The sequence below is a fragment of the Oncorhynchus gorbuscha genome, linkage group LG03 (assembly GCF_021184085.1).
Source record: "Oncorhynchus gorbuscha isolate QuinsamMale2020 ecotype Even-year linkage group LG03, OgorEven_v1.0, whole genome shotgun sequence".
Classification (NCBI taxonomy): Eukaryota; Metazoa; Chordata; class Actinopteri; order Salmoniformes; family Salmonidae; genus Oncorhynchus; species Oncorhynchus gorbuscha.
Genome location: NC_060175.1, coordinates 1,240,500 through 1,267,168, shown reverse-complemented (window position 1 = coordinate 1,267,168; position 26,669 = coordinate 1,240,500). Strand labels below are relative to the sequence as shown.

At 44.2% G+C, this 26,669-nt stretch overlaps 1 pseudogene; it reads right to left on the bottom strand.

Annotated features, from left to right (window-relative positions):
• The window catches only part of LOC124032162, a 182,518-nt pseudogene that overhangs the window by 128,734 nt on the left and 27,115 nt on the right, over positions 1 to 26,669 (bottom strand).

Genomic DNA, 26,669 nt, shown 5'->3' with positions numbered 1-26,669 from the left:
ATGGTCCCAGAGTCCCACAGGTACCAAAACATGTCTACAGCATTGAAGGTCCAAGAACACTGTTTTTATTTTTTTATTTACCTTTATTACCTTTAATTAAGCAAGTAGGCTAGTTGAGAACACCTTTATTTAACCAGGTAGGCCAGTTGAGAACACCTTTATTTAACCAGGTAGGCTAGTTGAGAACACCTTTATTTAACCAGGTAGGCTAGTTGAGAACACCTTTATTTAACCAGGTAGGCTAGTTGAGAACAAGTTCTCATTTACAACTGCGACCTGGCCAAGATAAAGCAAAGCAGTGTGACACAAACAACACAGAGTTACACATGGAATAAACAAACGTACAGTCAATAATACAATAGAAAAGTCTATATACAGTTTGTGCAAATGGAGTAAGGGAGGAAAGGCAATAAATAGGCCATAAATAATTACAATTTAGCAATTAAACACTGGAGTGATAGATGTGCAGAAGATGAATGTGCAAGTAGAGATACTGGGGTGCAAAGGTACAAACAAATTAATTACAATATGGGGATGTGGTAACTATTTACAGATGGGCTATGTACAGGTGCAATGGGCTATGAAAAGGTGCTTAAAGTTAGTGAGGGAGATATACAGTGGGGAGAACAAGTATTTGATAACCTGCAAAATCGGCAGTGTTTCCTACATGTAGAGGTCTGTAGAGGTCTGTAATTTGTATCATAGGTACACTTCAACTGTGAGAGACGGAATCTAAAACAAAAATCCAGAAAATCACATTGTATGATTTTTAAGTAATTAATTAGCATTTTATTGCATGACATAAGTATTTGATCACCTGCCAACCAGTAAGAATTCCAGCTCTCACAGACCTGTTAGTTTTTCTTTAAGAAGCCCTCCTGTTCTCCACTCATTACCTTTATTAACTGCACCTGTTTGAACTTGTTACCTGTGTAAAAGACACCAGTCCACACACTCAATCAAACAGATTCCAACCTCTCCACAATGGCCAAGACCAGAGAGCTGTGTAAGGACATCAGGGATAAAATTGTAGACCTGCAAAAGGCTGGGATGGGCTACAGGACAATAGGCAAGCAGCTTGGTGAGAAGGCAACAACTGTTGGTGCAATTTTTAGAAAATGGAAGAACTTCAAGATGACGGTCAATCACCCTCGGTCTGGGGCTTCATGCAAGATCTCACCTCGTGGGGCATCAATGATCATGAGGAAGGTGAGGGATCAGCCCAGAACTACACGGCAGGACTTGGTCAACGACCTGCAGAGAGCTGGGACCACAGTCTCAAAGAAAACCATTAGTAACACACTACGCCTTCATGGATTAAAATCCTGCAGCACACGCAAGGTCCCCCTGCTCAAGCCAGCGCATGTCCAGGCCCGTCTGAAGTTTGCCAATGACCATCTGGATGATCCAGAGGAGGAATGGGAGAAGGTCATCTGGTCTGATGAGACAAAAATAGAGCTTGTTGGTCTAAACTCCACTCGCCATGTTTGGAGGAAGAAGAAGGATGAGTACAACCCCAAGACACCATCCCAACCGTGAAGCATGGAGGTGGAAACATCATTCTTTGGGGATGCTTTTCTGCAAAGGGGACAGGACGACTGCACCGTATTGAGGGGAGGATGGATGGGGCCATGTATTGCGAGATCTTGGCCAACAACCTCCTTCCCTCAGTAAGAGCATTGAAGATGGGTCATGGCTGGGTCTTCCAGCATGACAACAACCCGAAACACACAACCAGGGCAACTAAGGAGTGGCTCCGTAAGAAATATCTCAAGGTTCTGGAGTGGCCTTGCCAGTCTCCAGGCCTGAAACCAATAGAAAATCTTTGGAGGGAGCTGAAAGTCCGTATTGCCCAGCGATAGCCCCGAAACCTGAAGGATCTAGAGAAGGTCTGTATGGAGGAGTGGGCCAAAATCCCTGCTGCAGTGTGTGCAAACCTGGTCAAGAACTACAGGAAACCTATGATCTCTGTAATTGCAAACAAAGGTTTCTGTACCAAATATTAAGTTCTGCTTTTCTGATGTATGAAATACATATGTCATGCAATAAAATGCAAATAAATTATTTAAAAAATCATACAATGTGATTTTCTGGATTTTTGTTTTAGATTCCGTCTCTCACAGTTGAAGTGTACCTATGATAACAATTACAGACCTCTACATGCTTTGTAAGTAGGAAAACCTGCAAAATTGGCAGTGTATCAAATACTTGTTCTCCCCACTGTAAGTCTCCAGCTACCGTGGCCTCCATCATTCATAAATGGAAGTTTGGAACCACCAAGACTAGAGCTGGTCGCCCGGTCAAACTGAGTAATCAGGGGAGAAGGGCCTTGGTCAGGGAGGTCACTCTGACAGAGCTCCAGAGTTCCTGTGTGGAGATGGAAGAACCATGCAGAAGGACAACCAGCTCTGCAGCACTCCACCAATCAGGCCTTTATGGTAGTGGCCAGATGGAAGAAGGGGGGGCAGGTAGTCTAGTGGTTAGAACATTGGTCCAGTAACTGAAAGTTTGCTAGATCGAATCCCTGAGCTGACAAGGTAAAAATCTGTGGTTCTACCCCTGAACAAGGCAATTAACCCACTGTTCCTAAACCGTCATTGCAAATAAGAATTTGTTCTTAACTGACTTGCCTAGTTAAATAAAGGTTAAAAATTTAATAAATTAAATTTAAAAAAGTGGGATTGGGTTAAATGTGTAAGACACATTTCAGTTGAAGGCATTCAGTTGTAGGTATCCCCCTTTTCCAGTCCTCAGTAAAAGGCACATGACAGCCCACTTGGATTTTGTCAAAAGGCTCCTAAAGACTCTCAGACCACGAGAAACAAGATTCTCTGGTCTAAAGAAACCAAGATTGAACTCTTTGGCATGAATGCCAACCATCATGTCTGGAGGAAACCTGGGAACTTCTCTACAGTGAAGCATGGTGGTGGTAGCATCATGCTGTGGGGATGTTTTTCAGTGGAAGTGACTGGGAGACTAGTCAGGATCGAGGGAAAGATGAATGAAGCAAAGTACAGAGCCTTATTTGATGAAAGAAAACTTGCACCAGAGCTCTAAGGACCTCAGACTTTGGCGAAGGTTCACCTTCCAACAGGACAACAACCCTAAGCACACAGCCAAGACAATACAGGAAAGTCTCTGAATGTCATTGAGTGTCCCGGACAGAGCCTAGACTTGAACCCAATCGAACATCTCTGGAGAGACGTGAACATATCTGTACAGCGACGTTCCCCATCCAACGTTACAGAGCTTGAAAGGATCTGCAGAGAAAATTGGGAGAAACTCCCCAAATACAGGTGTGCCCAAGAAGACTCCAGGCTGTAATCACTACCAAAGATGCCCAAATTACTGAGTAAAAGGTCTGAATACTTATGTAAATACAAATTACAATTCTAATAAACAATTTTTGCTTTGTCATTACTGGGTATTGCATGTAGATTGATGAGGGGGGAGATGATTAAATACATTTTAGAATAAGGCTGTAACGTAACAAAATTTGGAAACAGTCAAGGGGTCTAAATACATTCAGAAGGCACTGCACAAAAATATTAACGCAATATGCAACAATTTCATATGAAGAAATCAGTCAAAATAGATACATTCAATTCGGCCCTAATCTATGGATTTCACATGACTGGGAATACAGATATGCATCTGTTGGTCACAGATACCATTAAAAGTAAAATGTAGGGGAGTGGATCAGAAAACCAGTCAGTTTCTGGTGTGACCACCATTTGCATCATGCAGCGTGACACATCTCCTTCACATAGAGTTGATCAGGCTGTTGATTGTGGCCTGCAGAATGCTGCCCCATTCCTCAATGGCTGTGTTTCTGGATACTGGACCACGCTGTCGTACACGTCGATCCAGAGCATCCCAAACATGCTCCATGGGTGACATGTCTGGTGAGTATACAAGCCTGGGACATTTCAGCATCCAGGAATTGTGTACAGATCCTTGTGGCATGGGTCTGTGCATTATCATGCTGAAACATGAGGTGATGCCGACGGATGAATGACACAACCATGGGCCTCAGGATATCGTCACGATCTCTGTGCATGCAAATTGCCATGAGTAAAATGAAATTAGGTTCATTGTCCGCCACCATGGGGCACTCTGTTCTTAACATTGACATCAGCAAACAGCTGTCGCCGTATGCTTGGTACAGTTGAAACCGGGATTCATCTGTGAAGAGCACATTTATCCAACGTCCGTTACAATGCCAAACTGCAGTCAGGTCAAGACCCTGGTAAGGACAACATGCTTCCCTGAGACAGTTTCTGGCAGTTTGTGCAGAAATTCTTCAGTTGTGCAAAGCCACAGTTTCATCAGCTGTCCGGGTGGCTGGTCTTAGACGATCCCGCAGGTGAAGAAACGGGATGTGGAGGTCCTGGCTACACGTGGTCTGCGGTTGTGAGGCCGGTGGGACGTACTGCAATTGGAGGCGGCTCTCTGGCAAAAGCTTCGGTGGACATTCCTGCAGTCTGTGTGTAATTCTCTCTCAAGGCATTATTGTCATGGAGAACATATGTTTACATTGGCAAAGCCTGTTCAACCTCTCTTTCATATCGTCTGAGATCCCCAAGGATTGGAAAGCTGCCGCAGTCATCCCCCTCTTCAAAGGGGGAGACACCCTGGACCCAAACTGTTACAGACCTATATCCATCCTGCCCTGCCTATCTAAGGTCTTCGAAAGCCAAGTCAACAAACAGGTCACTGACCATCTCGAATCCCACCGTACCTTCTCCGCTGTGCAATCTGGTTTCCGAGCCGGTCACGGGTGCACCTCAGCCACACTCAAGGTACTAAACGATATCATAACCGCCATCGATAAAAGACAGTACTGTGCAGCAGTCTTCATCGACCTCGCCAAACTTTCGACTCTGTCAATCACCATATTCTTATCGGCAGACTCTACAGCCTCGGTTTTTCGGATGACTGCCTTGCCTGGTTCACCAATTACTTTGCAGACAGAGTTCAGTGTGTCAAATCGGAGGGCATGCTGTCCGGTCCTCTGGCAGTCTCTATGGGGGTGCCACAGGGTTCAATTCTCGGGCCGACTCTTTTCTCTGTGTATATCAATGATGTTGCTCTTGCTGCGGGCGATTCCCTGATCCACCTCTACGCAGACGACACCATTCTAAATACTTTCGGCCCGTCATTGGACACTGTGCTATCTAACCTCCAAACGAGCTTCAATGCCATACAGCACTCCTTCCGTGGCCTCCAACTGCTCTTAAATGCGAGTAAAACCAAATGCATGCTTTTCAACCGATCGCTGCCTGCACCCGCATGCCCGACTAGCATCACCACCCTGGATGGTTCCGACCTTGAATATGTGGACATCTATAAGTACCTAGGTGTCTGGCTAGACTGCAAACTCTCCTTCCAGACCCACATCAAACATCTCCAATCGAAAATCAAATCAAGAGTCGGCTTTCTATTCCGCAACAAAGCCTCCTTCACTCACGCTGCCAAGCTTACCCTAGTTAAACTGACTATCCTACCGATCCCGACTTCGGCGATGTCATCTACAAAATGGCTTCCAACACTCTACTCAGCAAACTGGATGCAGTCTATCACAGTGCCATCCGTTTTGTCACTAAAGCACCTTATACCACCCACCACTGCGACTTGTATGCTCTAGTCGGCTGGCCCTCACTACATATTCGTCGCCAGACCCACTGGCTCCAGGTCATCTACAAGTCCATGCTAGGTAAAGCTCCGCCTTATCTCAGTTCACTGGTCACGATGGCAACACCCATCCGTAGCACGCGCTCCAGCAGGTGTATCTCACTGATCATCCCTAAAGCCAACACATCATTTGGCCGCCTTTCGTTCCAGTACTCTGCTGCCTGTGACTGGAACGAATTGCAAAAATCGCTGAAGTTGGAGACTTTTATCTCCCTCACCAACTTCAAACATCAGCTATCCGAGCAGCTAACCGATCGCTGCAGCTGTACATAGTCTATAGGAAAATAGCCCACCCATTTTCACCTACCTCATTCCCATACTGTTTTTTATACTGTTTTTATTTATTTATTTTTCTGCTCTTTTGCACACCAATATCTCTACCTGTACATGACCTGATCATTTATCACTCCAGTGTTAATCTGCAAAACTGTATTATTCGCCTACCTCCTCATGCCTTTTGCACACATTGTATATAGACTGCCCATTTTTTTTCTACTGTGTTATTGACTTGTTAATTGTTTATTCCATGTGTAACTCTGTGTTGTCTGTTCACACTGCTATGCTTTTATCTTGGCCAGGTCGCAGTTGCAAATGAGAACTTGTTCTCAACTAGCCTACCTGGTTAAATAAAGGTGAAATAAATAAATAAAATAAAAGCAAGTGAAATAGATAAACAAAAGTGAAGTAAACAATTGGAAAACAATAACTGTAAACATTACACTCACAAAAGTTCCAAAATAATAAAGACATTTCAAATGTCACATTGTCTATATACAGTGTTGTAAAGATGTGCAAATAGTTAAAGTACCAAAGGGAAAATAAATAAACATAAATATGGGTTGTATTTACAATGGTGTTTGTTTTTCATTGGTTGCCCTTTTCTTGTGGGAACAGGTCACACATCTTGCTGCTGTGATGGCACACATAAAAACGGACTCACTTATTGTGTAACATTGTCCGAATGTTCTGTGTGTGAATATCACAAGAATGTTCTTGCAAAACCCCAGACAACTCCCATAAGTTAATGAAATGTTCAGGGTACCTTTAAAGAACTTAGACCAGCTGTTCTGTCAGCATTCTTATAACATTAAGGGAATGTCCTGTTGCCACATAACTTAACATTGTATGAACGTCATCACAACTGGACAGTGTTTTCGGAACCTATAGCTTAAATGTGTTCTAGGAACGTTCTTGCAACATCAGGCAAATTATTTATACAAACATTCTATAAACATCAGCACGACTGGGAACTTTCACAGAACCCATTTTGTTAGCTGGGAAGACATTAAGAATCTATTGACCAAAAAAGTTGGTTTCAGATCTAAACTATAGTTCACCACACCATCTCTGGAATGGCACCTAAAGACATGCAATGTCCTAGAATAGCAGACAGGAAGCAGGTAGCAGTCAGGTAGACAGTCAGGTAGACATAACAGACAGGCTTCACAGGTAAAGGTAGATAACAGACAGGCTTCACAGGTAAAGGTAGATAACAGACAGGCTTCACAGGTAAAGGTAGATAACAGACAGGCTTCACAGGTAAAGGTAGATAACAGACAGGCTTCACAGGTAAAGGTAGATAACAGACAGGCTTCACAGGTAAAGGTAGATAACAGACAGGCTTCACAGGTAAAGGTAGATAACAGACAGGCTTCACAGGTAAAGGTAGATAACAGACAGGCTTCACAGGTAAAGGTAGATAACAGACAGGCTTCACAGGTAAAGGTAGATAACAGACAGGCTTCACAGGTAAAGGTAGATAACAGACAGACTTCACAGGTAAAGGTAGATAACAGACAGGCTTCACAGGTAAAGGTAGATAACAGACAGGCTTCACAGGTAAAGGTAGATAACAGACAGGCTTCACAGGTAAAAGGGACAAGGATACAGGTAACGGTAGATAACAGACAGACTTCACAGGTAAAGGTAGAGAGAACAAACTGACCTCACAGGTAAAGGTAGATAACAGACAGACCTCACAGAAAAAGGTAGAGAGAACAAACTGACCTCACAGGTAAAGGTAGAGAGAACAAACTGACCTCACAGGTAAAGGTAGATAACAGACAGACCTCACAGGTAAAGGTAGAGAGAACAAACTGACCTCACAGGTAAAGGTAGATAACAGACAGACCTCACAGAAAAAGGTAGATAACAGACAGACTTCACAGGTAAAGGTAGAGAGAACAAACTGACCTCACAGGTAAAGGTAGAGAGAACAAACTGACTTCACAGGTAAAGGTAGAGAGAACAAACTGACCTCACAGGTAAAGGTAGAGAGAACAAACTGACATCACAGGTAAAGGTAGAGAGAACAAACTGACCTCACAGGTAAAGTTAGAGAGAACAAACTGACCTCACAGGTAAAAGTAGAGAGAACAAACTGACCTCACAGGTAAAGGTAGAGAGAACAAACTGACCTCACAGGTAAAGGTAGATAACAGACAGACTTCACAGGTAAAGGTAGAGAGAACAAACTGACCTCACAGGTAAAGGTAGATAACAGACAGACCTCACAGAAAAAGGTAGATAACAGACAGACTTCACAGGTAAAGGTAGAGAGAACAAACTGACCTCACAGGTAAAGGTAGATAACAGACAGACCTCACAGAAAAAGGTAGATAACAGACAGACTTCACAGGTAAAGGTAGAGAGAACAAACTGACCTCACAGGTAAAGGTAGAGAGAACAAACTGACCTCACAGGTAAAGGTAGAGAGAACAAACTGACCTCACAGGTAAAGGTAGATAACAGACAGACTTCACAGGTAAAGGTAGAGAGAACAAACTGACCTCACAGGTAAAGGTAGATAACAGACAGACCTCACAGAAAAAAGGTAGATAACAGACAGACTTCACAGGTAAAGGTAGAGAGAACAAACTGACCTCACAGGTAAAGGTAGAGAGAACAAACTGACCTCACAGGTAAAGGTAGAGAGAACAAACTGACCTCACAGGTAAAGGTAGATAACAGACAGACTTCACAGGTAAAGGTAGATAACAGACAGACTTCACAGGTAAAGGTAGAGAGAACAAACTGACCTCACAGGTAAAGGTAGAGAGAACAAACTGACCTCACAGGTAAAGGTAGAGAGAACAAACTGACCTCACAGGTAAATGTAGATAACAGACAGACTTCACAGGTAAAGGTAGATAACAGACAGACTTCACAGGTAAAGGTAGAGAGAACAAACTGACCTCACAGGTAAAGGTAGATAACAGACAGACTTCACAGGTAAAGGTAGATAACAGACAGACTTCACAGGTAAAGGTAGAGAGAACAAACTGACCTCACAGGTAAAGGTAGATAACAGACAGACTTCACAGGTAAAGGTAGATAACAGACAGACTTCACAGGTAAAGGTAGAGAGAACAAACTGACCTCACAGGTAAAGGTAGAGAGAACAAACTGACCTCACAGGTAAAGGTAGAGAGAACAAACTGACCTCACAGGTAAAGGTAGATAACAGACGGACTTCACAGGTAAAGGTAGAGAGAACAAACTGACCTCACAGGTAAAGGTAGAGAGAACAAACTGACCTCACAGGTAAAGGTAGATAACAGACAGACTTCACAGGTAAAGGTAGAGAGAACAAACTGACCTCACAGGTAAAGGTAGATAACAGACAGACTTCACAGGTAAAGGTAGATAACAGACAGACTTCACAGGTAGAGAGAACAAACTGACCTCACAGGTAAAGGTAGAGAGAACAAACTGACCTCACAGGTAAAGGTAGAGAGAACAAACTGACATCACAGGTAAAGATAGATAACAGACAGGCTTCACAGGTAAAGGTAGAGAGAACAAACTGACCTCACAGGTAAAGGTAGATAACAGACAGACTTCACAGGTAAAGGTAGATAACAGACAGACTAGAGAACAAACAGACCTCACAGGTAAAGGTAGAGAGAACAAACTGACCTCACAGGTAAAGGTAGAGAGAACAAACTGACCTCACAGGTAAAGGTAGAGAGAACAAACTGACCTCACAGGTAAAGGTAGAGAGAACAAACTGACCTCACAGGTAAAGGTAGAGAGAACAAACTGACCTCACAGGTAAAGGTAGAGAGAACAAACTGACCTCACAGGTAAAGGTAGATAACAGACAGACTTCACAGGTAAAGGTAGAGAGAACAAACTGACCTCACAGGTAAAGGTAGAGAGAACAAACTGACCTCACAGGTAAAGGTAGAGAGAACAAACTGACCTCACAGGTAAAGGTAGAGAGAACAAACTGACCTCACAGGTAAAGGTAGAGAGAACAAACTGACCTCACAGGTAAAGGTAGAGAGAACAAACTGACCTCACAGGTAAAGGTAGATAACAGACAGACTTCACAGGTAAAGGTAGAGAGAACAAACTGACCTCACAGGTAAAGGTAGAGAGAACAAACTGACCTCACAGGTAAAGGTAGATAACAGACAGACTTCACAGGTAAAGGTAGAGAGAACAAACTGACCTCACAGGTAAAGGTAGATAACAGACAGACTTCACAGGTAAAGGTAGATAACAGACAGACTTCACAGGTAAAGGTAGAGAGAACAAACTGACCTCACAGGTAAAGGTAGAGAGAACAAACTGACCTCACAGGTAAACGTAGATAACAGACAGACTTCACAGGTAAAGGTAGATAACAGACAGACTTCACAGGTAAAGGTAGAGAGAACAAACTGACCTCACAGGTAAAGGTAGATAACAGACAGACTTCACAGGTAAAGGTAGATAACAGACAGACTTCACAGGTAAAGGTAGAGAGAACAGGTAAAAGTGACCTCACAGGTAAAGGTAGATAACAGACAGACTTCACAGGTAAAGGTAGATAACAGACAGACTTCACAGGTAAAGGTAGAGAGAACAAACTGACCTCACAGGTAAAGGTAGAGAGAACAAACTGACCTCACAGGTAAAGGTAGAGAGAACAAACTGACCTCACAGGTAAAGGTAGAGAGAACAAACTGACCTCACAGGTAAAGGTAGAGAGAACAAACTGACCTCACAGGTAAAGGTAGAGAGAACAAACTGACCTCACAGGTAAAGGTAGAGAGAACAAACTGACCTCACAGGTAAAGGTAGATAACAGACAGACTTCACAGGTAAAGGTAGAGAGAACAAACTGACCTCACAGGTAAAGGTAGAGAGAACAAACTGACCTCACAGGTAAAGGTAGAGAGAACAAACTGACCTCACAGGTAAAGGTAGAGAGAGGTAGAGAGACTTCACAAACTGACCTCACAGGTAAAGGTAGAGAGAACAAACTGACCTCACAGGTAAAGGTAGATAACAGACAGACTTCACAGGTAAAGGTAGAGAGAACAAACTGACCTCACAGGTAAAGGTAGAGAGAACAAACTGACCTCACAGGTAAAGGTAGATAACAGACAGACTTCACAGGTAAAGGTAGAGAGAACAAACTGACCTCACAGGTAAAGGTAGAGAGAACAAACTGACCTCACAGGTAAAGGTAGAGAGAACAAACTGACCTCACAGGTAAAGGTAGAGAGAACAAACTGACCTCACAGGTAAAGGTAGAGAGAACAAACTGACCTCACAGGTAAAGGTAGATAACAGACAGACTTCACAAACTGACCTCACAGGTAAAGGTAGAGAGAACAAACTGACCTCACAGGTAAAGGTAGATAACAGACAGACTTCACAGGTAAAGGTAGAGAAAACAAACTGACCTCACAGGTAAAGGTAGATAACAGACAGACTTCACAGGTAAAGGTAGATAACAGACAGACTTCACAGGTAAAGGTAGAGAGAACAAACTGACCTCACAGGTAAAGGTAGAGAGAACAAACTGACCTCACAGGTAAAGGTAGAGAGAACAAACTGACCTCACAGGTAAAGGTAGAGAGAACAAACTGACCTCACAGGTAAAGTTAGAGAGAACAAACTGACCTCACAGGTAAAGGTAGAGAGAACAAACTGACCTCACAGGTAAAGGTAGAGAGAACAAACTGACCTCACAGGTAAAGGTAGAGAGAACAAACTGACCTCACAGGTAAAGGTAGAGAGAACAAACTGACCTCACAGGTAAAGGTAGATAACAGACAGACTTCACAGGTAAAGGTAGATAACAGACAGACTTCACAGGTAAAGGTAGAGAGAACAAACTGACCTCACAGGCAACAAGGTGAAAGGAGTGTCCGGCCTCGTACTTCTGGTTGTCATGGACACAGCCGATACGGTCGCAGGTGACACAGCCGTCAGCCGGCTCAGACACCTCGATGCAGTTAGCAGGGACGTCAGGACAGGGCATGAAGTGACAGCCAATCCGTCCGCCACCTTCCGGGCACGAACACTCCGTACTCCCGAAGTCCACGAAGTAGGACTGCCCCTCGGGAACATGACCATTCTTAAAGCCAGCATGGACACAGTCGTAGTACTGGTAGCCCTCACAGGTACACCCAATCTGAACGCAGGTAGTACAGCAAGCCCCAGCTTCCAGCCGCTCCTCAATACAGTTACTCAGATCAGGGCAGTCTACACCTGTACAGTCCTTCTGGCCCAGGCTACCACTCACACTCAGCAGGAGGAGGACAAGGGCACTGTGACGTAATGTCTGTTCAACTGGTGGGGGACCAGCCATGATGAAACCAGATGGATTGAAAGCAATGAGAGTGAAGATGTTTTTCACAGTGTTTTGAGGTTTAGCTTTGTAGTCCTCCTCAAGGATTCAGACACACTCTCTCTGTTCTCAGGGATCACTACCACTCTACAGAGAAAAAGAGAGGGAGACAGAGGGGTGGAGGGAGGGGGTGGAGGGAGGGAAATAGAGGGAGACAGAGGGGGTGGAGGGAGGGTGGAGGGAGGGAGACAGGGAGGGAGACAGGGAGGAAGACAGGGAGGGAGACAGGGAGGGAGGGGTTTAGAGAGAGATGTGTTTACTGTTTATTTTTATTGTTTATTTCACATTTGTATATTATCTACCTCACTTGCTTTGGCAATGTTAACACATGTTTCCCATGCCAATAAAGCCCCTTGAAAGAGAGAGAGAGAGAAAGAGAGAGATATATTTACACACACACACCAACATCTGGATTCATAGTTGAACTCTCAGGTTCTGGTCTGGGTGACTGGTCCAGAGACCTGATATTATTATGACTACACCCTTCTTTCCCCCAGGCCTGCTTTCAAACACTATTCAACATCTGTCCAGTTTATTAGGTCACCAGGCCTGCTTTCAAACACTATTCAACATCTGTCCAGTTTATTAGGTCACCAGGCCTGGGTTCAAATACTATTCAACATCTGTCCAGTTTATTAGTTTACCATTCCTGCTTTCAAACACTATTCAACATCTGTCCAGTTTATTAGGTCACCAGGCCTGGGTTCAAATACTATTCAACATCTGTCCAGTTTATTAGGTCACCAGGCCTGGGTTCAAATACTATTCAACATCTGTCCAGTTTATTAGGTCACCAGGCCTGGGTTCAAATACTATTCAACATCTGTCCAGTTTATTAGTTTACCATTCCTGCTTTCAAACACTATTCAACATCTGTCCAGTTTATTAGGTCACCAGGCCTGGGTTCAAATACTATTCAACATCTGTCCAGTTTATTAGGTCACCAGGCCTGGGTTCAAATACTATTCAACATCTGTCCAGTTTATTAGGTCACCAGGCCTGGGTTCAAATACTATTCAACATCTGTCCAGTTTATTAGGTCACCAGGCCTGGGTTCAAATACTATTCAACATCTGTCCAGTTTATTAGGTCACCAGGCCTGGGTTCAAATACTATTCAACATCTGTCCAGTTTATTAGGTCACCAGGCCTGGGTTCAAATACTATTCAACATCTGTCCAGTTTATTAGGTCACCAGGCCTGGGTTCAAATACTATTCAACATCTGTCCAGTTTATTAGGTCACCAGGCCTGGGTTCAAATACTATTCAACATCTGTCCAGTTTATTAGGTCACCAGGCCTGCTTTCAAACACTATTCAACATCTGTCCAGTTTATTAGGTCACCAGGCCTGGGTTCAAATACTATTCAACATCTGTCCAGTTTATTAGGTCACCAGGCCTGGGTTCAAATACTATTCAACATCTGTCCAGTTTATTAGGTCACCAGGCCTGGGTTCAAATACTATTCAACATCTGTCCAGTTTATTAGGTCACCAGGCCTGGGTTCAAATACTATTCAACATCTGTCCAGTTTATTAGGTCACCAGGCCTGGGTTCAAATACTATTCAACATCTGTCCAGTTTATTAGGTCACCAGGCCTGGGTTCAAATACTATTCAACATCTGTCCAGTTTATTAGGTCACCAGGCCTGGGTTCAAATACTATTCAACATCTGTCCAGTTTATTAGGTCACCAGGCCTGGGTTCAAATACTATTCAACATCTGTCCAGTTTATTAGGTCACCAGGCCTGCTTTCAAACACTATTCAACATCTGTCCAGTTTATTAGGTCACCAGGCCTGGGTTCAAATACTATTCAACATCTGTCCAGTTTATTAGGTCACCAGGCCTGGGTTCAAATACTATTCAACATCTGTCCAGTTTATTAGGTCACCAGGCCTGGGTTCAAATACTATTCAACATCTGTCCAGTTTATTAGGTCACCAGGCCTGGGTTCAAATACTATTCAACATCTGTCTAGTTTATTAGTTTACCATTCCTGCTTTCAAATACTATTCAACATCTGTCCAGTTTATTAGGTCACCAGGCCTGGGTTCAAATACTATTCAACATCTGTCTAGTTTATTAGTTTACCATTCCTGCTTTCAAATACTATTCAACATCTGTCCAGTTTATTAGTTTACCAGGCCTGGGTTCAAATACTATTCAACATCTGTCCAGTTTATTAGGTCACCAGGCCTGCTTTCAAACACTATTCAACATCTGTCCAGTTTATTAGGTCACCAGGCCTGGGTTCAAATACTATTCAACATCTGTCCAGTTTATTAGTTTACCAGGCCTGGGTTCAAATACTATTCAACATCTGTCCAGTTTATTAGTTTACCAGGCCTGGGTTCAAATACTATTCAACATCTGTCCAGTTTATTAGTTCACCAGGCTTGCTTTCAAATACTATTCAACATATTCCTTTGAGCGTTTCCTCTAGACTGCCTGGTGTGCCAGATGTGGGTGGGGTTTACAGTTTCAGGACTTTTCTATTGGTTCATCAAGCCAGGTAAACTTGATCAAGCACAGCTTGAGAATACTGTTTAAAATGATGTCAAATAGTATTTGAACCCAGGTATGCTTCACCCAGTATGCCAGTAGCATGACATGCATACAGACATACAGGCTCCCTACATCACTGCAGCTCTATAGTTATCAGGAGGAGGTCTGACATATCAGAGTGACATTCATCTGCAAGGCCCACATCACCATGGCGATTTGGTCAAAGATACCATCTATAATGAACAAAAGTTTCTATGCAACATGTAACAAATTCAAAGATTTTACTGAGTTACAGTTCATATAAGGGAGGACTCCCGAGTGTCGCAGCGGTCTGAGGCACTGCATCTCAGTGCTAGAGGTGTCACTACAGACCCTGGTTCAATTCCAGGCTGTATCACAGCGGCCTGAGGCACCTCATCTCAGTGCTAGAGATGCCACAACAGACCCTGGTTCAATTCCAGGCTGTATCACAACCGGCCGTGATTGGGAGTCACAGAGGGCGGTGCACAACTGGCCCAGCGTCGTTCAGGTTAAGGTTTGGCCGGGGTCGGCTGTCATTGTAAATAAGATTTTTTCTTAACTGACTTGCCTAGTTAAATAAAGTTTAAATACAAATAAGGAAATAAGTCAATTGAAATACATTTATTAGGCACTATATATGGATTTCACATGACTGGGAATACAGATACTTTTTTTTTTAAAGGTAGGGTCATGGATCAGAAAACCAGTCAGTATCTGGTGTGATCACCATTTGCCTCATGCAGCAGGACACATCTCCTTCACATAGAGTTGATCAGGCTGTTGATTGTGGCCTGTGGAATATTGTCCCATTACTCTTCAATGGCTCTGAGAAGTTTCTAGATATTGGTGCTAACAGGAACATGATGTGGTACACATCGATCCAGAGCATCCCAAACATGCTCCAAGGGTGACAAGTCTGGTGAGTATAAAGTCCATGGAAGAACTGGGACATTTTCAGCTTCCAGGAATTGTGTACAGATCCTTGGAACATGTGGCTGTCCATTATCATGCTGAAACATGAGGTGATGGCGGTGGACGAATGGCAAGACAATGGGCCTCAGGATCTCGTGACAGTATCTCTGTGCATTCAAATTGCCATCAATAAAATGCAATTGTGTTCCTTGTCCGTAGCTTATGCCTGCCCATACCATAACCCCACCACCACCATGGGGCACTCTGTTCACAACGTTGACATCAGCAAGCCGCTCGCCCACACAATGCCATACACACTGTCTGTCATCTGCCAGGTACAGTTGAAACTGGGATTCATCCGTGAAGAGCACACTACTCCAGCGTGCCAGTGGCCATCGAAGGTGAGCATTTGCCAAATGAAGTTGGTTACGATGCCAAACTACATTCAGGTCAAGACCCTGATGAGGATGAGCTTCCCTTAGATGGTTTCTGACAGTTCTTCCAGAAATTATTCCATTGTACAAACCCACAGCTGTCCGGGTGGCTGGTCTCTGACGATGTGGAGGTCCTGCTCTGGTGTTGTTACATGTGGTCTGCGGTTTTGAGGCTGGTTGGACGTACTGCGAAATTCTCTGAAACGACGGAGGTGGCTTATGGTAGAGAAATTAGCATTAAATTATCTGGCAACAGCTCCCGTGGACATTGCTGCAGTCAGCATGCCAATTGCATGTTGTGGTTAGACACTAGTTGTGGTTAGACATTAGCCTTCAGCTCAGGTAGACTATATCGTAGGGTGATTACTAGGTTATTCTCACTGTGCACACTGAAGATGCAGCAGATGTTACTGCTGAGCATTATCAGCAGGACATTAGGCCTTTAGATAGCTAAATTAACTAACGTTAAGTTTTGGTTTTGGGGGGATTGATAGTAATACTATATGTTTTTCTTATCATTGTCCGACAACAGGGATTCAGTTCCTATTGGGCATCAGGACCTTTCAGTGTGCAGTCTGCTCAGGGATCCTACTGCCAGCCCACTCTTCATGGCCTATGAAGAAGCAATGATCCATTTCAGAGAATCTCCCCTCTCCCAGTAGCACATTAAGGCTGTGGGGTTTACATTACGCTTTTCCAGAGGTATGATGGATTCATGGGTTCCTCAGTCTGAAATACAGTAAATGTTCCTTCTCTTAAATCTGGCATTATCCCTTAAGATCTGTTTGCATTATGGACTCTCAACTCGAGATGAAAGAACGAAACATCAGTCCACCTTTCCAGAAACAAGTCTCTCACTGTTGCCGCTTGCTATAGACCACCCTCTGCCCCCAGCTGTGCTCTGGACACCATTTGTGAATTAATCGCCCCCCATTTATCTTCAGAGCTTGTGCTGTTAGGTGACCTAAACTGGAACATGCTTAAAACCCCAGCCATCCTACAATCTAAGCTTGATGCCCTCAAGATCACACAAATTATCAATAAACCTACCAGGTACAACCCCAAATACGTAAACACGGGCAAACTCAGAGATATCATCCTAACCAACCTGCCCTCCAAGTACATCTCTGCTGTCTTCAACCAGGATCTCAGCAATCACTGCCTCATTGCCTGCATCCGTTATGGGTCCGCGGTCAAACGACCACCAGCGAACAGGCCTTTCTAATCAGCCTGGCCCGGGTATCCTGGAAGGATATTGACCTCATTCCGTCAGTAGAAGATGCCAGGATATTCTTTAAAAGTGCCTTCCTCACCATCTTAAATAAGCATGCCCCATTCAAACAATTTAGAATCAGGAACAGATATAGCCCTTGGTTCTCTCCAGACCTGACTGCCCTTGACCAGCACAAAAACACTCTGTGGCGTACTGCATTAGCATAGAAAAGCCTTCGCGATATGCAACTTTTCAGGGAAGTTAGGAAGCAATATACACAGGCAGTTAGGAAAGCAAAGGTTATCTTTTTCAAACAGAAATGTGCATCCTATAGCACAAACTACAAAACGTTCTGGGACACTGTAAAGTCCATGGAGAATAAGAGCACCTCCTCCCAGCTGTCCATTGCACTGAGGCTAGGAAACACTGTAAAGTCCATGGAGAATAAGAGCACCTCCTCCCAGCTGTCCACTGAACTGAGGTTAGGAAACACTGTAAAGTCCATGGAGAATAAGAGCACCTCCTCCCAGCTGTCCACTGCACTGAGGCTAGGAAACACTGTAAAGTCCATGGAGAATAAGAGCACCTCCTCCCAGCTGTCCACTGAACTGAGGCTAGGAAACACTGTAAAGTCCATGGAGAATAAGAGCACCTCCTCCCAGCTGTCCACTGAACTGAGGTTAGGAAATACTGTCACCACCAATAAATCTGCGATAATTGAGAATTTCAAGAATAATTTTGCTACGGTTGGCCATGCTTTTTACCTGGCTACCCCTACACCGGTCAACAGCCCTGCACCACCCACAGCAACTAGCCTAAGCCTCCCTCATTACTCCTTCACCCAAATCCAGATAGCTGATGTTCTGAAAGAACTGCAAAATCTGGACCCCTACAAATCAGCCGGGCAAGACAATCTAGACACGCTCTTTCTAAAATTATCCGTCAATTTTTGCAACCCATATTACTAGCTTGTTCCTCTCTTTCATATTGTCTGAGATCCCCAAAAATTTGAAATCTGCCGCGATCATCCCCCTCTTCAAAGGGGGAGACACTCTAAACCCAAACTGCTACAGACCTATATCTATCCTACCCTGCCTTTCTAAGGTCTTCGAAAGCCAAGTTATTATATTATTTTATATAACAAACAGATCACCGACCATTTCGAATCCCACCGTACCTTCTCCACTATGCAATCTGGCTTCAGAGCTGGTCATGGGTGCACCTCAGCCACGCTCAAGGTCCTAAACGATATCATAACCGCCATCGATAAGAGACAATACTGTGCAGCTATATTCATCGACCTGGCCAAGGCTTTCGACTGTAAATCACCACATTCTTATCGGCAGACTAAACAGCCTTGGTTTCTCAAATGACTGCCTCGCCTGGTTCACCAACTACTTCTCAGACAGAGTTCCATGTGTCAAATTGGAGGGCCTGTTGTCCGTACCTCTGGCAGTCTCTATGGTGGTGCCACAGGGTTCAATTCTCGGGCCGACTATTTTCTCTGTATACATCAATGATGTCACTCTTGCTGCTGGTGATTCTCCGATCCCCGCTACGCAGACGACACCATTCTGTATACTTCTGGCCCTTCTTTGGACACTGTGTTAACTAACCTCCAGATGAGCTTCAATGCCATACAACTCTCCCTCCGTGGCCTCCAACTGCTCTTAAATGTAAAACTAAATGCATGCTCTTCAACCAATCACTGCCCACACCTGCCCGCCCGTCCAGCATCACTACTCTGGACGGTTCTGACTTAGAATATGTGGACAACTACAAATACCTAGGTGTCTAGTTAGACTGTAAACTCTCCTTCCAGAATCACATTAAGCATCTCCAATCCAAAATTAAATCTAGAATTGGCATCCAATTTCACAACAAAGCCTCCTTCACTCATGCTGCAAAACATATCCTCGTAAAACTGACCATCCTACCGATCCTCGATGATGTAATTTACAAAATAGTCTCCAACACTCAGCTAACTGGATGCAGTCTTTCGAAGTGCCATGAATTTTGTCACCAAAGCCCCATATACTACCCACCACCACTGCGAGCGTCAGTATAGAGACAAAGTAGAAACTCAATTCAACGGCTCAGACACAAGAGGTATGTGACAGGGTCTACAGTCAATCACGGATTACAAAAAGAAAACCAGCTCAGTCACGGACCAGGATGTCTTGCTCCCAGGCAGACTAAATAACTTTTTTGCCCGCTTTGAGGACAATACAGTGCCACTGACACGGCCCACAACTAAAACATGCAAAACATTGTTGCTTTTCCCAAGAAAGCTAAGGTAACTGAGCTAAACGACTACCGCCCCGTAGCACTCACTTCCGTCATCATGAAGTGCTTTGAGAGACTAGTCAAGGACCATATCACCTCCACCCTACCTGATACCCTAGACCCACTCCAATTTGCTTACCGCCCAAATAGGTCCACAGACGACGCAATCGCAACCACACTGCACACTGCCCTAACCCATCTGGACAAGAGGAATACCTATGTGAGAATGCTGTTCATCGACTACAGCTCAGCATTTAACACCATAGTACCCTCCAAGCTCGTCATTAAGCTCGAGACCCTGGGTCTCGACCCCGCCCTGTGCAACTGGGTACTGGACTTCCTGACGGGCCGCCCCCAGGTGGTGAGGGTAGGCAACAACATTTCCACCCCGCTGATCCTCAACACTGGGGCCCCACAAGGGTGCGTTCTGAGCCCTCTCCTGTACTCCCTGTTCACCCATGACTGCATGGCCACGCACGCCTCCAACTCAATCATCAAGTTTGCGGACGACACAACAGTGGTAGGATTGATTACCAACAATGACGAGACGGCCTACAGCGAGGAGGTGAGGGCCCTCGGAGTGTGGTGTCAGGAAAATAACCTCACACTCAACGTCAACAAAACTAAGGAGATGATTGTGGACTTCAGGAAACAGCAGAGGGAACACTCCCCTATCCACATTGATGGGACAGTAGTGGAGAGGGTAGTAAGTTAAGTTCCTCGGCGTACACATCACAGACAAACTGAATTGGTCCACCCACACAGACAGCATCGTGAAGAACAGACAACAACCACCCGAGCCACTGCCTGTTCACCCCGCTATCATCCAGAAGGCGAGGTCAGTACAGGTGCATCAAAGCTGGGACCAAGAGACTGAAAAACAGCTTCTATCTCAAGGCCATCAGACTGTTAAACAGCCACCACTAATATTGAGTGGCTGCTGCCAACACACTGACTCAACTCCAGCCACTTTAATAATGGGAATTGATGGGAAATGATGTAAAATATATCACTAGCCACTTTAAACAATGCTACCTAATATAATGTTTACATACCCTACATTATTCATCTCATATGTATACGTATATACTGTACTCTATATCATCTACTGCATCTTTATGTAATACATGTATCACTGGCCACTTTAACTATGCCACTTTGTTTACATACTCATCTCATATGTATATACTGCACTCAATACCATCTACTGTATCTTGCCTATGCCGCTCTGTACCATCACTCATTCATATATCTTTATGTACATATTCTTTATCCCTTTACACTTGTGTCTATAAGGTAGTAGTTTTGGAATTGTTAGCTAGATTACTTGTTGGTTTATGTTACGAATCCCTTTTGGCCCGACAGTCTAGGGGGGATGGTAATGAGACCCGTAACATAACTCATGCAAATTATTATTGTGACAAAGTAAAAGTGTGCACGAAATAACCACGACAACAGAAATCTACCGTCAAACTCTAGGTTTATTTATAAACACACGGTAATGGGGGGAGCAGGAAAAGGGGCTGAGCTGGACCCAAGGAATGAAACAATAAATATACAAAAACACACCCCTAAGCTAGACTAGCCTACTTTAACAACAACTAACTAACCAAAAATACAGTGGGTGGTCTGCCCAGTTCTAACTAGTGTATTTAACAAAGTTCACCTACGGGTAGTGTATGCCCATGGGCGACTTGTCTTGGTTTCCCCCTTTTCCCACCAGCAAACAAACAAACACCATAACCAAAAACAATACTCACAGGTGATGACAAAGTGCTATGGAGGTGCTTTAAACAAAAGAGAGGTTAAGACACAAAGCGAGAGTGAAACACAGAGACCTACAGACATGGCATTTACAGAGAGCTTGAGCTCTAGAACAAACAAATGATGGGGTTTTTAAACCATGGGGAAGGAACTGTGATAGGATAGGAAGTAGGAGGTGTGTCTTCTGATTGATGATTGATTGTTGACTGATTGGAGAGTGATGGTTTTCACCTGTAAGGGGTGAAGGAGAGAAAAGAAACACACACACAGGATACACACACACAGGATAACTGTATCCGTAACACTCCCACCCTTAAAAGAGCAACCCTAGGGGTTGCGACTACAGTATTTCAGTGAATACTCACAACAAAGCAACAACCTTGCAAAACATACACAAATCATTCTCACACACGAGACAAAGCATCTGCCAACACATTATCAGAACCCTTTTTGTGGCGGATCTCCAAATTATAATTTTGTACAATCAGCGCCCAACGCATAAGGCGCTGGTTCTGGTTGTACATTCGGTGGAGAAAAACTAAGGGGTTATGGTCAGTATATACAATCACGGGTAGGGCACTGGAACCAATATATACTTCAAAGTATTGCAGAGCCAACAACAAAGCAAGAGCTTCTTGTTCTATTGTCGCATAGTTTGTTTGACATTTATTAAATTTACGTGAAAAATAACAAACGGGATGATCCACTCCACTCTTGTCCTGCTGCAGTAGAACAGCACCAGCACCTCTGGCACTAGCATCTACCTCGAGTTTGAACGGTTGTTCAAAATCTGGAGCAGCAAGTACAGGTGTACTACATAAGAGTGCTTTCGCTGATTCAAAAGCTCTCTTACAATCAGCGGACCACACAAATGATCTAGCCGGACTAAGTAAATCGGTCAATGCAGCAACTACCGCAGAGAAATTTTTACAGAAGCTACGGTAGTAGCCAACCATCCCTAGAAAGCGGCGTAGCTCTCGTCTGGTGGTGCAGGGAATGAAGTTATAGCCAAGACCTTGGCACCAACAGGGCGCACCTGTCCATGGCCAACCTCTTTACCGAGATAGGTAACAGTAGCCTTCCCAAACTCGCACTTTGCCAAGTTCAGGGTTAGAGAAGCAGCTGCCAACCGTTCACATACTACCCTTAGCGAGTCAACATGATCTGACCACTCAGACGAATAAATCACTAGGTCATCAAGGTATGCACTACAATTAGGAACGCCAGCTAATACGGTGTTAACCAGTCGTTGGAAAGTGGCTGGTGCATTTCGCATCCCAAAAGCCATGACTGAGTATTGTAGGAAGTTGTCTGGGGTCACAAAGGCAGAAATCTCAGAAGCACGTGAAGTTAACGGAACCTGCCAGTAACCTTTTAAGAGGTCTAACTTAGTTACATACTTAGCAGCACCAATAGTGTCGATACAGTCGTCCAGTCGGGGTAACGGGAACGAATCTGGCATTGTGACAGAATTTACCTTTCGATAATCCGTACATAACCTGGACGTACCATCAGGTTTAGGAACCAGAATGCAAGGAGAACTCCAAGGGCTTGAACTTGGCTTAGCCAGGTCATTCTCCAACAAATATCTCACCTCATCCCTCATTATCTTCCTCTTGGAAGCATTGATACGATATGGGTGTTGCTTGATAGGTGTAGCATTTCCAACATTAATGTCATGTTCCAACACATTTGTGTGAGTAGGAACGTCATTAAAGAGACATGGAAAACTGTGTAGTAGCCTCACAATATCATTGGCCTGTCCATCCGTTAAATGAACCAGACCGGATTGGATAGACAGCAGCATTTCTGAGTTGGGCAATCTAACACACTGCTGCTGAGTATTGCGCAACTCCAAGCCATCAACATCATCAATATGACAGTCCACTATCATAGCAGTAGTAGCAGAGGGGACAGCAGTACCTTCCTCTGTTTTTGAACTCTCTAACTGTGTGATGGGTCGGGTGTGGTAAGCTTTCAACATGTTAATGTGACACACACGAGATTGGCGTTGTCTATCAGGAGTTTGAAGCACATAGTCAGTTTCACTTATTTTCTTTTCAATTAAATAAGGACCCGAGAAACGAGCTGACAGTGAAGATCCTGGAACAGGTAATAACACCAGTACTTGGTCACCTGGCTGTAGTGGACGAGAAACAGCCTCTTTATCATAGTGTCTTTTCATGCTCCTCTGTGAGTAAGACAGAGCTTCCTTTGCGAGAGCACAAGCTTGGTGTAGGCGCTCACGAAAGCGACTAACGTAGTCCAACACATTCTCATCTCTGGTACACAACTCTTGGGACAAGAACTGTTCTTTAAGGACTTTCATTGTTCCTCTTACTGTGTGACCAAACACCAGTTCAGCCGGGCTGAAACCTAGGGACTCCTGCACAGTTTCACGAGCAGCAAACAAAACTAGAGGAACTCCCTCATCCCAATCTTTCTCAGATTCCAAACAATATTTACGTAGCATAGACTTCAGTGTCTGATGCCATCTTTCAAGTGCACCCCTGAGACTCTGGGTGATAGGCGCTTGACACACGGTGCGTAATTGACAAGGATTTTAACACCTGCCTGAAGAGCTTGGATAGGAAATTGGTTCCTTGATCGCTTTGTACCACCCTAGGTAACCCGAATGTCGTGAAGAATTTTATTAAGGCTTTACTCACTACCGGGGCTGTAATCCTTCTCAGAGGAATGGCCTCGGGGTATCTTGTAGCCATACACATTATCGTTAACAAAAACTGGTTACCCGATTTTATCTTCGGTAACGGTCCGACACAATCAACCACCACATGCTCAAATGGTTCACCTATGCCAGGTATGGGACAAAGAGGAGCGGGAGGAATAACCTGATTTGGTTTTCCTGTTATCTGACATGTGTGGCATGTCCGACAAAACTGACCCACATCTTGTTTTAAACCCGGCCAAAAGAAATGTCGAAGGATCCGATCATAAGTTTTTGTGATTCCTAAATGACCAGACCACTGGTGATCATGAGCAAGGGATAACACATTTTGTCGAAAAGCTGTAGGAATCACTATTTGGTAAACAGCATTCCAATCTCCATCGCGTCAACATGGGATTTCCATTTACGCATGAGGAGATTACCATCAATGAAGTAAGCCACATTCTTCTTCTTCACATCTTCCAATGAGACAACACTAGAAAAACATTTAGCAAGCTTGTTGTCAACCTTTTGGTTAGCAATCAGCTGCTCACGAGTGACTGGTAACTGTATTGCATCAGCAATAAGTTCAACGTTCTTTGATTCTTTCCTGGGCTGTTTGTCAGAGGTGATCAGCTTCTCAGAGGTATCACACAATCCATCCTCTTGATCAACCTCTTTGAACAGAACAGTGTTCGACAAATCTATCTCGTCACCCTCTTGTCGTGCCTGAGCACGAGTGACAGCACAAGCGGGGAACACATGTGGATAACTCTGTGCCAGCTCATTAGAGAGAGAGTGGTCACTTTTATCCAATACTTCCAATACGGGTACTACCTTTCCTCCGGCAATATCGTTACCCATTATAAAGGTCACACCATTCACTGGCAACATAGGGCGTACCCCCACTCTGAATATTCCACTGATCAACTCAGAGTGTACTTTCACAAAGTGCAATGGCACAAAACCCATTTCAATACCCTGCACTAACACACTGGAACCACAGTATGTATCGTCAGATAAGGGCAACACATCAGACAATATAAACGACTGCGCCGCACCAGTATCTAAGGATTTTAACCGGTCGTTGAGACGCTTCGTCATTCGTTAGGGACACAAACCCCTCGAAAATGAATGGTTCATAACGGCGGTCGGGGACTGGGTCTTTCAAACTACAGTTACCCTGAGGCACCTGTTTTGTTGCAGACCTCACAACCGTACGAATTAGAGCAACACCTGTTGGTGGCTTGGCACGAAGAGGCATCACTTGTTTGCGTTTAAGCAGGAAGCAATCATTAATCATATGTCCTACTTTATGACAATAGAAACATGGACGCTCATTCTTCTGGCGTGCTTGACATACTACTGCTGGCCGACTAGGGCTAAAGGTAGGAAACTCAGTGGCTCTACTCTCGGTTTGAGCCAAAAACACACTCTTGTGCGTCAACACAAACTCGTCTGCCAACACAGTCGCTTCTGCCAGACAGGATACTTTCTGTTCGTTTAGGTAAACTACAATGCGTTCGGGTAAGCAATTTTTAAACTCTTCCAACAAGATTAACTCCCGGAGAGAGTTGAAATCAGTTACCTTACTAGCAGCATGCCATTTATCAAACAGATTTCCCTTGTCTCTAGCAAATTCCACATAAGTCTTACTAGAAGACTTTCTATGAGACCTAAATCTCTGTCGGTATGCTTCAGGCACAAGCTCATAGGCACGAAGAACAGTAGCTTTGACCACTTCGTAATTCAAACTGTCCTCCAGAGGTAACGCTGACAAAACCTCTTGGGCTTTACCAGTTAATTTACACTGAAGTAATAGGCACCATACCTCTTCAGGCCATTTCAATGCTATGGCTATACGCTCAAATACACAAAAATAGGAGTCAACCTCTGACTCTCTGAACAAAGGTACTAAGGCAATCTGCCTACTAATGTCAAACGTGTTTGACACAGCAGGTGAGGACGGCTCACAAACAGGCACAGTAGGACCGGAGGCTAGCCTCGCTGTCTCTGCCTCCAGTTCCATCTGGCGCATTTTGAACTCCAACTGCCTTTGTTCTCTGTCTGCCTCAATTTTACACATCTCCAAATGCCGTTGTTTTCGTTCTTTTTCTGCCTCTATTTTACACATCTCCAACTGGAGAGTCTCTTGCCTAATTTGGGCTCTCTCTTCCACCTCCAGTTGGAACTGTGCTAAACGGACATCCCTCCTGGCATCACCATTTGACAGTGGGGAGAGTGGATCAAAACGGGACAATGTGGCTGGTGTTTTAGCCTCGCCCTCATTATCAGACACCAATGGGCTTACAGGAGCAGCAACATCCCCTACAAGGGTAGTAGACTCAGGCAGCGGTAACACAAGCACCTGCTCTTCCAACAATACATTTAATACTAGCCGTTTAACCTCTGCCTTAACTAAACTCTGCGGAATCGATACTGAATAATGGTCAGCAAGGTCATTAAATCAACTCTACGACATTTGTCAAAAACCTCCCACGAAGGGTTATCCAAAAAAGGATCTCAAATCAAAAGTAGTCA